This window comes from Lolium perenne, chromosome 4 (assembly GCF_019359855.2).
Source record: "Lolium perenne isolate Kyuss_39 chromosome 4, Kyuss_2.0, whole genome shotgun sequence".
NCBI lineage: Eukaryota > Viridiplantae > Streptophyta > Magnoliopsida > Poales > Poaceae > Lolium > Lolium perenne.
In genome coordinates this window covers 250099945-250111552 of record NC_067247.2, presented here as the reverse complement: position 1 = coordinate 250111552, position 11608 = coordinate 250099945, and positions in this window count along the sequence as shown.

Here is an 11608-nt window from a genome sequence, read left to right as displayed (position 1 = left end):
AAACACCTTTTCAAGGTCGGAGCTAAGCACGAAGTGAGGAACGGGAGGCGCACTAGCTTCTGGAAGGACTGGTGGATTGGGAGGGGTCCCATCATGCAGTCCTTTCCGCGGCTCTTCGCCATTTGTGATGACCAAGACATTTCAGTTGCGGATGCTCTAAACCGCGATTCCCTCCAAGTCCGTTTCCGTCGTTCGCTTGATCAGGAAAGCTTGCAGCTATGGGATGAGCTGCAAGACTTGGTTAGTCAGGTGCCCCTCGTTGACGGCCTGGATAAAGTAACTTGGCACCTCGAGCAGAGTGGTTCCTTCTCGGTCAAATCTATGTACGCCCAACTCTCCCAGGGCACGACTATTGCTCATCACAAGGACATGTGGAAATCAAAAGTGCCGCTTAAAATCAAGATCTTCTCCTGGCAGCTGGCGCTGGACAAGTTGCCCTCGGGACAGCAGCTTGTGACTAGACACGGCCCTTCCAATGGCCTCTGCGCCCTTTGTGGCGCCCCGGAGGATGCAAGCCACATTTTCTTCGCTTGTTCCCTTGCTAAATTCGCTTGGTCAGTGCTACGCCAGCTGCTGGGATGCAACTGGTGTCCGGCAAACTTCGCCCAATTCCATGCTATCCTCTCTGGTTTCTCTGGATATGCTAGGAAGCTGCTGTGGGTGCTCTTCCTGGCACAATCCTGGGCCCTTTGGAACACGCGAAATAAGCTTGCGATTGAAAAGAAAGTTATCTCTAATCCAGCTGACATTATTTACAAAATTATCATTCTTTTGCAGCTGTGGAGCCTAAAGTTCAAAGCAAGAGAAAAGGAGGGGCTAAACTGGATGGCACAAGAGCTAAGGGAGCTGTACGTGCACCTGAAGCCCTCGGCGACGTGAAGAAGTAGCCTCTCCTGCTGCGGCCCTTGGGCGTAGGCTGATCCGCTAGTTTTTATCTTTGTCTTGTGGTGCCTGTTGTTATGTTGGACCTCTTGGTCGTGTCCCTGTGGCAAAGCTGTAATGCCCAGCAGTGTGTAATCCTAACTGGCTACCGTGTGGCTTTATTAAGTTAAAGTCGGGCTTATCTGCCTGTTTTCTAAAAAAACATATTCTACATTATTGTAACGGTTATAAATGGAGTACTAACATTGATCAGTACCATTAAGTTCTACGTGGACCTAGTTAAAGTGTGCTTCTTGCCTTGTGAATTGTGATCATGAACGGGAGGATGTGACTCATGCGTTATTCCGTAGCCCCTATGCTCGTGCTCTCTGGCAGGCTATGAAGCGTGTCTGGCCAGTCCCATGCCAGCGACAAGTGATGCCGGAGCGGAGAAACTGGCTAGAGGAGCTCATCTTGGCGTCTCCAATAGAGGTATGTGCAAAAGTCCTGATTCTCCTGGAGAGCCTGGTACGCGACGGATGAAGTCACCTATGACAAGCCCTTACCATCCATTGAAGGGTCTAGAAGGTTCCTACGCAGCTATGTGGTGTCCTTGGAGAATATTCGGAAGCTCCCAACTGAGGATATCCTCAAAGGCAAGCAACCAATGTGGCCGGAGAAAACACATGGATGCGGGTCAGCAATATCTGAGCCCAGGCAGGGTGCTCTGGAGCTTGGCTGGGAGAGGCCAAGGCCTGGTGCGGTGAAGCTTAACGTCGATGGATCGTTCATGGAGCGGGATGGCCCTGCTGGTGCTGGTATGATACTTCGCGACACGGAGGGGCGGATCATTTTCTCGGCTTGCAGGTCCTTGTATCATTGCAGCTCGGCGGCGTTGGAGGCGGAGGTGGGTGCCTGCATGCAAGGTCTTGCTCTTGCGCTTGAATGGAGCCAGGAAACCGTCATCGTTGAGACGGATAGCACCATGCTGATCAAGATGGCTCAAAGCAGGGAGAGAGATGCACTACGGGAACCAGCCGAGGGGCCGACGGCCGGCGGCCGTCGGCACAGCATCACCTGCCGTCGGCCCACGTCTGTGCCGACGGCCGCCGTCGGCACACCGCCGTCGGCACAATATCGCCTCGGCACAGACTGGCTCGCCGTCGGCCCAGCCTTTGCCGTCGGCACAGACTCCAGCCCGACGGTCAAACGACGCCGTCGGCACAGTAGCCGTCGGCACAGTCAACGTGGGGCCCGCGGAGCGTCTAACGGCCGTTAGGTCAGAAGGTGCATCGTGCCGACGGCCAAGCCGTCGGCCCAGACACTGCCATCGGATGACCAGCGGCCGCCACGCGTCCACGCCCCTGCTGTTGTGCCGACGGCCAAGCCGTCGGCCCATCAACTGCCATCAGACGACCACGGGCTGCCACGCGTCCACGCCCCTGCTCCTGTGCCGACGGCCAAGCCGTCGGCCCAGGTCCTTCGGCCCAGACGCGCTGCCGTCCGCTCCGCGCTGCCGCTGGGCGCAACCTTCCTGTGCCCCAGTTCAAATCCGGTTAGTTTCCAGCGGATTCGGCGGGGCACCGCAGGAAGCGGGTGGGATTCCCAGATGGCTTCCGCGCGCATATGGCATGTGATAGGTGGTGCGTAGGAGGTATCCTACCGCTGCGCGGAGGTCCCGCGCGATACTGAAATGCGCACCATGTAGCTGCTTCACAAAAAAAAGCCCTTCCGGCACCCCAAAAATGGAAAAACCGTCGCCCGTGGTTCGGATTGGAAATCCGCGACCGGGGCCTTGCTTCCCATCCTAGGGCCCACGCACGTGCCAAATATGGCCTCGTTCCGACAAACTATGTGGTGAAACGGGCCGTTTCCTACTCATTTCCCCTAAAAGCCATAGAACTCCGGACGAGATAGCCCTGTTCGTGAAGGGTTCTCCAAGATAATTGCCGCGAAAATCGTCAACGCCGGGTACATGCAAGGTTAGCCAAACCCTACATCACACTTGTGCACATATGCTACGGATATATGCAAGTTTTTAAGCGGTTCCGACGCTCCGCTGATCTGTATCTTCGGAAACCCTAGGGCGGGGACCCCGCAGATCTACCCCTATAGCTTTCTCCGTGTGACGGTGTAACAATGGATTTTTTTATTTGCTTTGGTTTGTTTAGGACATATGTACATGGGAAACCATAGGTTGGGCTTACTTTACCATAAAATAGGCTCCATTTTAGCCGTACCAGGAGTTTGCACATACAGATCCTGGATTTTCACCAAGTGCTGGCCCATGTCTGCGAAAATCGTCAACGCCGGGTACATGCAAGGTTAGCCAAACCCTACATCACACTTGTGCACATATGCTACGGACATATGCAAGTTTTTAAGCGGTTCCGACGCTCCGCTGATCTGTATCTTCGGAAACCCTAGGGCGGGGACCTCGCAGATCTACCCCTATAGCTTTCTCCGTGTGTCGGTGTAACAATGGATTTTTTTATTTGCTTTGGTTTGTTTAGGACATATGTACATGAGAAACCATAGGTTGGGCTTACTTTACCATAAAATAGGCTCCATTTTAGCCGTACCAGGAGTTTGCACATACAGATCCTGGATTTTCACCAAGTGCTGGCCCATGTCTGCGAAAATCGTCAACGCCGGGTACATGCAAGGTTAGCCAAACCCTACATCACACTTGTGCACATATGCTACGGACATATGCAAGTTTTTAAGCGGTTCCGACGCTCCGCTGATCTGTATCTTCGGAAACCCTAGGGCGGGGACCCCGCAGATCTACCCCTATAGCTTTCTCCGTGTGACGGTGTAACAATAGATTTTTTTATTTGCTTTGGTTTGTTTAGGACATATGTACATGGGAAACCATAGGTTGGGCTTACTTTACCATAAAATAGGCTCCATTTTAGCCGTACCAGGAGTTTGCACATACAGATCCTGGATTTTCACCAAGTGCTGGCCTATGTCTGCGAAAATCGTCAACGCCGGGTACATGCAAGGTTAGCCAAACCCTACATCACACTTGTGCACATATGCTACGGACATATGCAAGTTTTTAAGCGGTTCCGACGCTCCGCTGATCTGTATCTTCGGAAACCCTAGGGCGGGGACCCCGCAGATCTACCCCTATAGCTTTCTCCGTGTGACGGTGTAACAATGGATTTTTTTATTTGCTTTGGTTTGTTTAGGACATATGTACATGGGAAACCATAGGTTGGGCTTACCAGGAGTTTCCACATACAGATCCTGGATTTTACCCCTACAGTCTATAATCTGCCTGAGTTTTGGGACCATTCCCACCCTCCGATGCTAGATTTCTGATGACACACAATAATGATACACTTAATAACTTGAGACCCACACACGTTACAAAGCACTTAAATAACTAGACCCACACACAAACCAAAACACTTAAAGAACTAGACCACACACAAACCAAAGCACTTAAAGAACTACACCCACACACGAAGCAAAGCACTTAAAAACTACACTACTAACACACAAACCAAAACACTTAAAAAACTAAACCCACACACGAACAAAGCACTTAACACTGGGTCGACACATGACCCGTTAGACACACGGACTCGACACACACACATACTAATCAGTTCTCGAAATCTTCGTCCTCGCTAGGGGTGTCCTCTGAAGCGGTACTTGAGAGGTACGAAAACCACCGTTCATCATTTTCCCCCCATGTCGACGCCTCTCCTTTGGCGTACTCCGCGTCATATTCGGCCCTCCTCTGCCGCTTTCCCGCCCTCCTCTCTCTCCTGTACGCCTGCTTCTCCTTCCAGAATGCGCGCGTGGCCGCGACGTCTCCAGGATGGTCTCTGCGCCACTGTGCCATGAACTGCTTGTCCACCTCGGTGGTATCAATCCGCCGCTGGCCATCTCTGAACCGCTGCGCTTCACCCTCTGAGCGAAGTAGCGGCTCAGTAGAGAGACTCTCGGCTTCCGCCAGAGACATGACCTCCGGGAAGTTCAATTCGTGGCGCGACCGGCCAAACCTCCAAGCCGCAACGTCGTATGCGTGGGCAGCAGCCTCCTTCGTGTAGAAGGTGCCGAGCCACACACGCACACCACCGGCGGAGATTTCGGACGCGAAATGGCCCGCAGCCCGCTGGCGAACGCCGATGAAGCCCGTGTTGCTACGGCGACGAGGAGCCATCTCGACGGCAGCTGAGCTCAGAGGATTCTGTGGTGTTTTTTGGATGAGAGAGTTGATGAGGAGAGAAATGTTGCTGGTGATGTTAGTGTTGAGAAGACATGGCTATATATAGGACGACGAGGGCTGAAACGGCGGGAATAATTGGCGGGAGAGAATGGGCGCGAGAAGAATGGCGGGAGGGAAGGAGCGGGGAAAAATGGCGGGAACCTGTGCCGACGGCCTGGCCGTCGGCCTACATAGGAAGTGGCGCGAAAAGAATGGCGGGAATAAGGGCGGGAAGAAGGAAAATTTGGTGGGAAGCTGTGCCGACGGCCTGGCCGTCGGCCCACATCACGCCGTTTGCAACCTGCTGACGCCGTTGTCGGTGGCTGTCTGTGGCCCCACCATCTGTCCATGTGCCGACGGCTAGGCTACGTGCCGTCGGCACAGACTGGGTTTGTGCCGACGGCCAAAGTGTGCCGACGGCGGCCGTCGGCTCTGGTGGTTCTGTGCCGACGGCTACTTTGCTGGGCTGACGGCGAGCGAGGCTGTGCCGACGGCGGCCGTCGGCACAGATTCTGGCCGTCGGCACGTCGGCGGGTTCCCGTAGTGATGGGTCAAGTCTGGGCACTTAGTCGCTAAAGTGCGGCTCTTTTTGAGCTCAGATCGTCGGATCGATTTTGTAAAAATTCCTTGCTCCCAGAATATTGCTAGTGATGCTTTAGCTAGGTATGGTAGAGAGTATGATAGTACAACCGTTTGGTTTGGCTCTGGGCGGGATGAGATCATTGACCTCATTCTGAGGGATTGTAATGCTACTATTTGATTGAGTAATATAATTCCTTTTTCCCCGTAAAAAGTGTGCCTCTTGCCATGTGCATATATCCGCCAATACATGAGAAGACCTCTGACGAGGCGGCTCCTCGGCAATATCCACCATAAGAACCTCTGACGAGGCGGCTCCTCGGCAATATCCACCATAAGGGATTTAGGGTTGACGGAAGACGACGATGGAGATTCTGGGAGCGAGAGAAGGCACGACGTACCCAGGTTCACGTCCCCGCGGTGGATGATCGCTACGTCCTGCTAGCAATCCACTATATGAATATATGTGTACAGGGGGCCATCACAGACGGAGTTGTTGTATCTAGTCTAGTTCTAATATGCGGGTTGCAATGTCTAGGCGCATCGCGTGTATGTTTATTTATTTATTTCTGAATATGATCAAAGGGGTGCCCCTGCCTGACTTTATATATGCAACCAGGCTAGGGTTTACCTGAGTCTAGTCGACTACGAATTGGAGTCCTCTTTCTTGTAGTCCCAATTGATAGTACATGCAGGTCCAGTTTGTTGAGTCCTTGTGCTGGTCCATCTTCATAATCTGCACCGGGTATAGCAATGTCGGGTAACAGAAAGGTAATGCCCACATCAACCTCTGTGACCGGTGATAGTGTAGAATAACTTAGATTAGTGATACTCTGTGTCCCGGTTCATAGGGCTCTGATGACCCACAAGTATAGGGGGTGTATCGTAGTATCTTCGATAAGTAAGAATGTCGATCCCAACGAGGAGCAGAAGGTGTTGACAAGCAGTTTCGATGAAGGATTCACTGTAAATGCTCACAGACAAGTATTCAGGGGGGTTTGATGTAACAGTTGAATAAAGTACGAGTATGTAAAGTGCGAGAGTAATAATTGCAGCGAGTGGCCCAATCCTTTTTAGCACAAAGGACAAGCCGGTTTGTTTACTTATAATGACCAAACGTTCTCGAGGACACACGGGATTTTAGTCTAGTGCTTTCGCTACATACGGCTAAATAATCTTCATTGTTGTGATAAGTGTTGTGTGGGTGAACCTATGCTAATGTACCGCCCTTCCTAGGACTAATACATACTTGTGATTATACCCCTTGCAAGCATCCGCAACTACAAGAAAGTAATTAAGAATTAAATCTAACCACAGCCTTAAACTCTGAGATCCTGCGATCCCTCCTGCATCGATATACCAACGGGGGTTTAGGTTTCTGTCACTCCGGCAACCCCGCAATTGGCAAACGAGTACAAGATGCATTCCCCTAGGCCCATAAATGGTGAAGTGTCATGTAGTCGACGTTCACATGACACCACTAGAAGAATAACACCACAACTTAAATATCACACCATTGAATATTACTCAACCATAGTTCACTACTAACATTTAGACTTCACCCATGTCCTCAAGAACTAAACGAACTACTCACAAGACATCATACGGAACATGATCAGAGGTGATATGATGATGAATAACAATCTGAACATAAACTTGGTTCAATGGTTCCACTCAATAGCATCAACAACAAGTAGGAATCGATACCGGGAGAGTTTCCCCTATCAAACAATCAAGATCAAACCCAAATTGCTACGGCGGTGACGGTGTCCAGCGGTGGAGACGGCGGTGATGATGGTGGAGATGATGATGATGGTGATGGAGATGATGTCCAGCTCGATGACGGTGTCGATGGCGTCGATTTCCCCCTCCCGGAGGGAATTTCCCCGGCGGATTCCTGCCCGCCGGAGAGCTCTTTTCTCTGGTGTTCTCCGCCCCGCAGATGCGGTCAGAACTCTTCGCGAGGTACCCTCTCGTGGCTTAGGTCTTCGGGACGAAGGGTTTGGCGAAGAAAAGGAGGCGAAAGGGTCGTGGGCCCCCTGCACCATAGGCCGGCGCGGCCAGGGGGCCGGCCGCGCCGCCCTAGGGTGTGGGCCCACCCCGGCTGCTCCTGGCTCCTCCTTCTGGCTTCCTTCGTCATCTTGAAAAATAGGATTTTTGGTATAATTTCCTTCCAGAGTTGATCTTCCGAAATATTGCGTTCTGACGGTGCTTTTTCCAGCAGAATCCTGGCTCCGGTGTTCGATCCTCCAATAATAATGAAACATGCAAAATAGATGAAATAACATAAGTATTGTGTCCCAATATGAAATATATCAATGAATAACAGCAAATTATGATATAAAATAGTGATGCAAATTGGACGTATCAACTCCCCCCAAGCTTAGACTTCGCTTGTCCCCAAGCGAAACTGAGCTCGATAGACATGACCACATGTTTATGGAGTGAAGAGTCGATGAATAAAATACGGACAAGAAGCATCATATTCATTCACACAGGACATTATAGTAAACAACCTCTTATAACTCATATTGAAACAAGTATAAGGTAATCACAAGTAAAGGTGCATGAGAAATCATGATTGGTGATGGCAAACTTCTGTTCTTGGTCGCAGAACAATTAATGATTATATTTATCTCATTGAGCAGCGCTCTCATGTTAGAGTTTATAAGGCACAACTTGCATACTCAATCGTAATGGTCTACTCATAATCATTGATAACTTGCAAAGCTATATTCATTCAAATAAAACTTGTACTAAACAAAGAAGAATAAAAGACATGATGTAGCAAATCACAATACAATGGTTTGATCACAACTACTCAAATGCTTGCTTGAGATGGAGGGAAATAGGTTTACTGACTCAACATAAAGTAAAAGACAGGCCCTTCGCAGAGGGAAGCAGGGATTAAATCATGTGCTAGAGCTTTTTCAATTTTTGCAATCATATAAAGAGAATAAAAGTAACATTTTGAGAGGTGTTTGTTGTTGTCAACGATCGGTAGCGGGTACTCTAACCCCCTTGCCAGACAACCTCCTAAGAGTGGCTCCCATATTATTTTCATTTTGTGTGGCACTCCTTCCAACCTTTCTTTCACAAACCATGGCTAACCGAATCCTCGGGTGCCTGCCAACAATCTCATACCATGAAGGAGTGTCTTTTTATTTTAGCTTTATTATGATGATGACACTCCCCCCAACCTTTGCTTACACAAGCCATGGCTAACCGAATCCTTCGGGTGCCGTCCATCAATCACATACCATGGAGGAGTGTCTATTTAGTTTAATCAATTTGGGACTGGGAATCCCATTGCCAGCTCTTTTTGCAAAATTATTGGATAAGCGGGTGAAGCCACTAGTCCATTGGTGGAAGTTGCCCAACAAGATTGAAAGATAAAACACCACATACTTCCTCATGAGCTATGAAACATTGACACAAATAAGAGATACTAAGTTTTGAATTGTTTAAAGGTAGCACATGAAGTATTTACTTGGAATGGCAGAAAATACCATGTAGTAGGTAGGTATGGTGGACACAAATGGCATAGGTTTGGGTTAAGGTTTGGATGCACGAGAAGTATTCCCTCTCAGTACAGGTCTTTGGCTAGCAAGGTTAATTAGCAAGCATAAGAGTCGAGGGAAACAAACAAATATACATGTGATAGAAACAATCATGCATCTTCCTTGTAAGTACAAACAATTTTAACTTCAGAATAATAAGCTATGAGCTAACAAGAAAGACAATGAAACATCTACATGTATTTCTCTTTTCTATTTAAACCTCAAAGTGTTGTTGCTATTGACCAATGCTAAGTTTGCCAAAACCAAATAGATTTATTCAATGCTCCCAAAGTGATACCAATACTAACAACAAGGTGAATCATATAGTAGAGATTGCAAACTAAAATAAGATGTGCAATATGTAAATGATAAGACTTCTCATTAATATTCCATAACGATAACTCACACCAAGGGATACATAGATAACCAAATAAAGGAGAGATACTTCCAAACGCAACCCATCTTATATGATAACTTCCCTACTCATGATATGATACTACTTGACAATAAAAGTAAAAGGTAGTGATAATGTGATACCGCGGCACTCCCCAAGCTTGGAACAAACCAAGGGGATGCCAATACCGATGATGAATTACTCCTGCGGTGATGGTGGTGATGAACTCCCGTCATCAAACTTCCAAGGAAGAGGCTCTCCATCAAGAAACGACATCTTGGTCTCGGGGATCCTGAAACTAGCAGCACGGCTTATGTATTTAAACCTGTTTTCATACTCACAGTTCTGATTCTGAAAATCATAGAGTTGTGCTTGGAGCTTGTTGGCGGTGTCGTGAAGTGAGAGGATATCGCTCCAAAGCTTTGTAGTTTCCTTCTCATGTTCAGCAATGAGTTCAGACACAATCCTGTGGAAAATATCCACCTCACGCTCGGCCATCTTCTTGTATTTGAAAACCTCTTGTTCTAGCTTCTCCATCCTGTCTTCCAGGGCTTCCTTCTCCTTTAGGACCCTGGACATCCTTGACCTGCAGCTTCTCCTTCAACGAGCAGCAACTCCTTGGGGTGCATCCTCAGCTCCTCCATGTACACGTTGCCAAGATCCGTCCTGGAGCTGCCCTTCGGAGTTTCCGACGCAGACATCATGGCTCTAGATCCGAAGCAAATCCTGGCAGAAACAACTCGAAACAACACACGTCGAGAAAACGATATACGGACCTCCAGGGTCCGGGGATTATATAGCAAAATTTTTCTCGTCAAAAGGAAAGCACCAGATCGAACCAGAGTCGGAAAGGGGCGACGAGGCAGCCAAACCATAGGCCGGCGCGGGCCCAGGTCAGGCCGCGCCGCCCTATGGTGGCACCCCCTCGTGCGTCCTTTCCACTCCGTTTCGAACTCGTAATTTCTCATCTTTTCCAAAAACAGCCCAAATATAGTTCGGAAAGTAACTTGCGTACATGTCCTGACCAGGACTGTTACCTATTCGTAGTCGAGTTCTGGCGGACTGTCAATTTGCCCTGGGATGTAGGCCTCCGGTGTTTCCACTTGAATAATATCAACATCAACATTATAAGAATCACCCGAGATATAATGCTTGAGTCTTTGTCCATTCACCACTTGCGTAGCATTGCCTTGGAGAGAGCTAATTTTGATTGCTCCTGAACAATACACCTCCTCGACAACATATGGTCCTTCCCATTTCGAGAGTAATTTCCCCGCAAAGAATCTCGAGACGAGACCGATACAATAGGACTTTATCCCTAATATTAAATTCTCTTTTGATAATCCTCCTATCATGCCATTTTTTAACTTTCTCTTTAAAGAGTTTAGCATTTTCATATGCTTCACTTCTCCATTCATCTAGAGAACTCAATTGCAACAACCTCTTATCACCAGCAAGTTTAGGATCTTTATTTAATTCTCTAACAGCCCAATAAGCTTTGTGCTCTAGTTCTAGAGGTAAATGACAAGCTTTCCCATAAACCATTTTATAAGGTGACATTCCCATGGGATTTTTATAAGCAGTTCTATAAGCCCAAAGTGCATCCTTCAATTTACTAGCCCAATTCTTTCTAGTTTTATTAACGGTCTTTCCCAAAATAGATTTAATCTCTCTATTTGATAATTCTACTTGACCACTAGTTTGAGGATGATAAGCGAAGCAATTCTATGATTAATACCATACTTAGCAAGAGTTTTTCTAAAACCTCCATGAATAAAATGAGAACCTCCATCAGTCATAATATATCTAGGTACTCCAAATCTAGGAAAAATAATATCTAAGAGCATTCTTAAAGAGGTCTCACCATCAAGACTTTTCGTAGGTATAGCTTCCACCCATTTAGTAACATAATCAACAGCAACAAGTATATGAGTGTTACCTTCCGAAGACGGAAAAGGTCCCATGAAGTCAAATCCCCAACAATCAAAC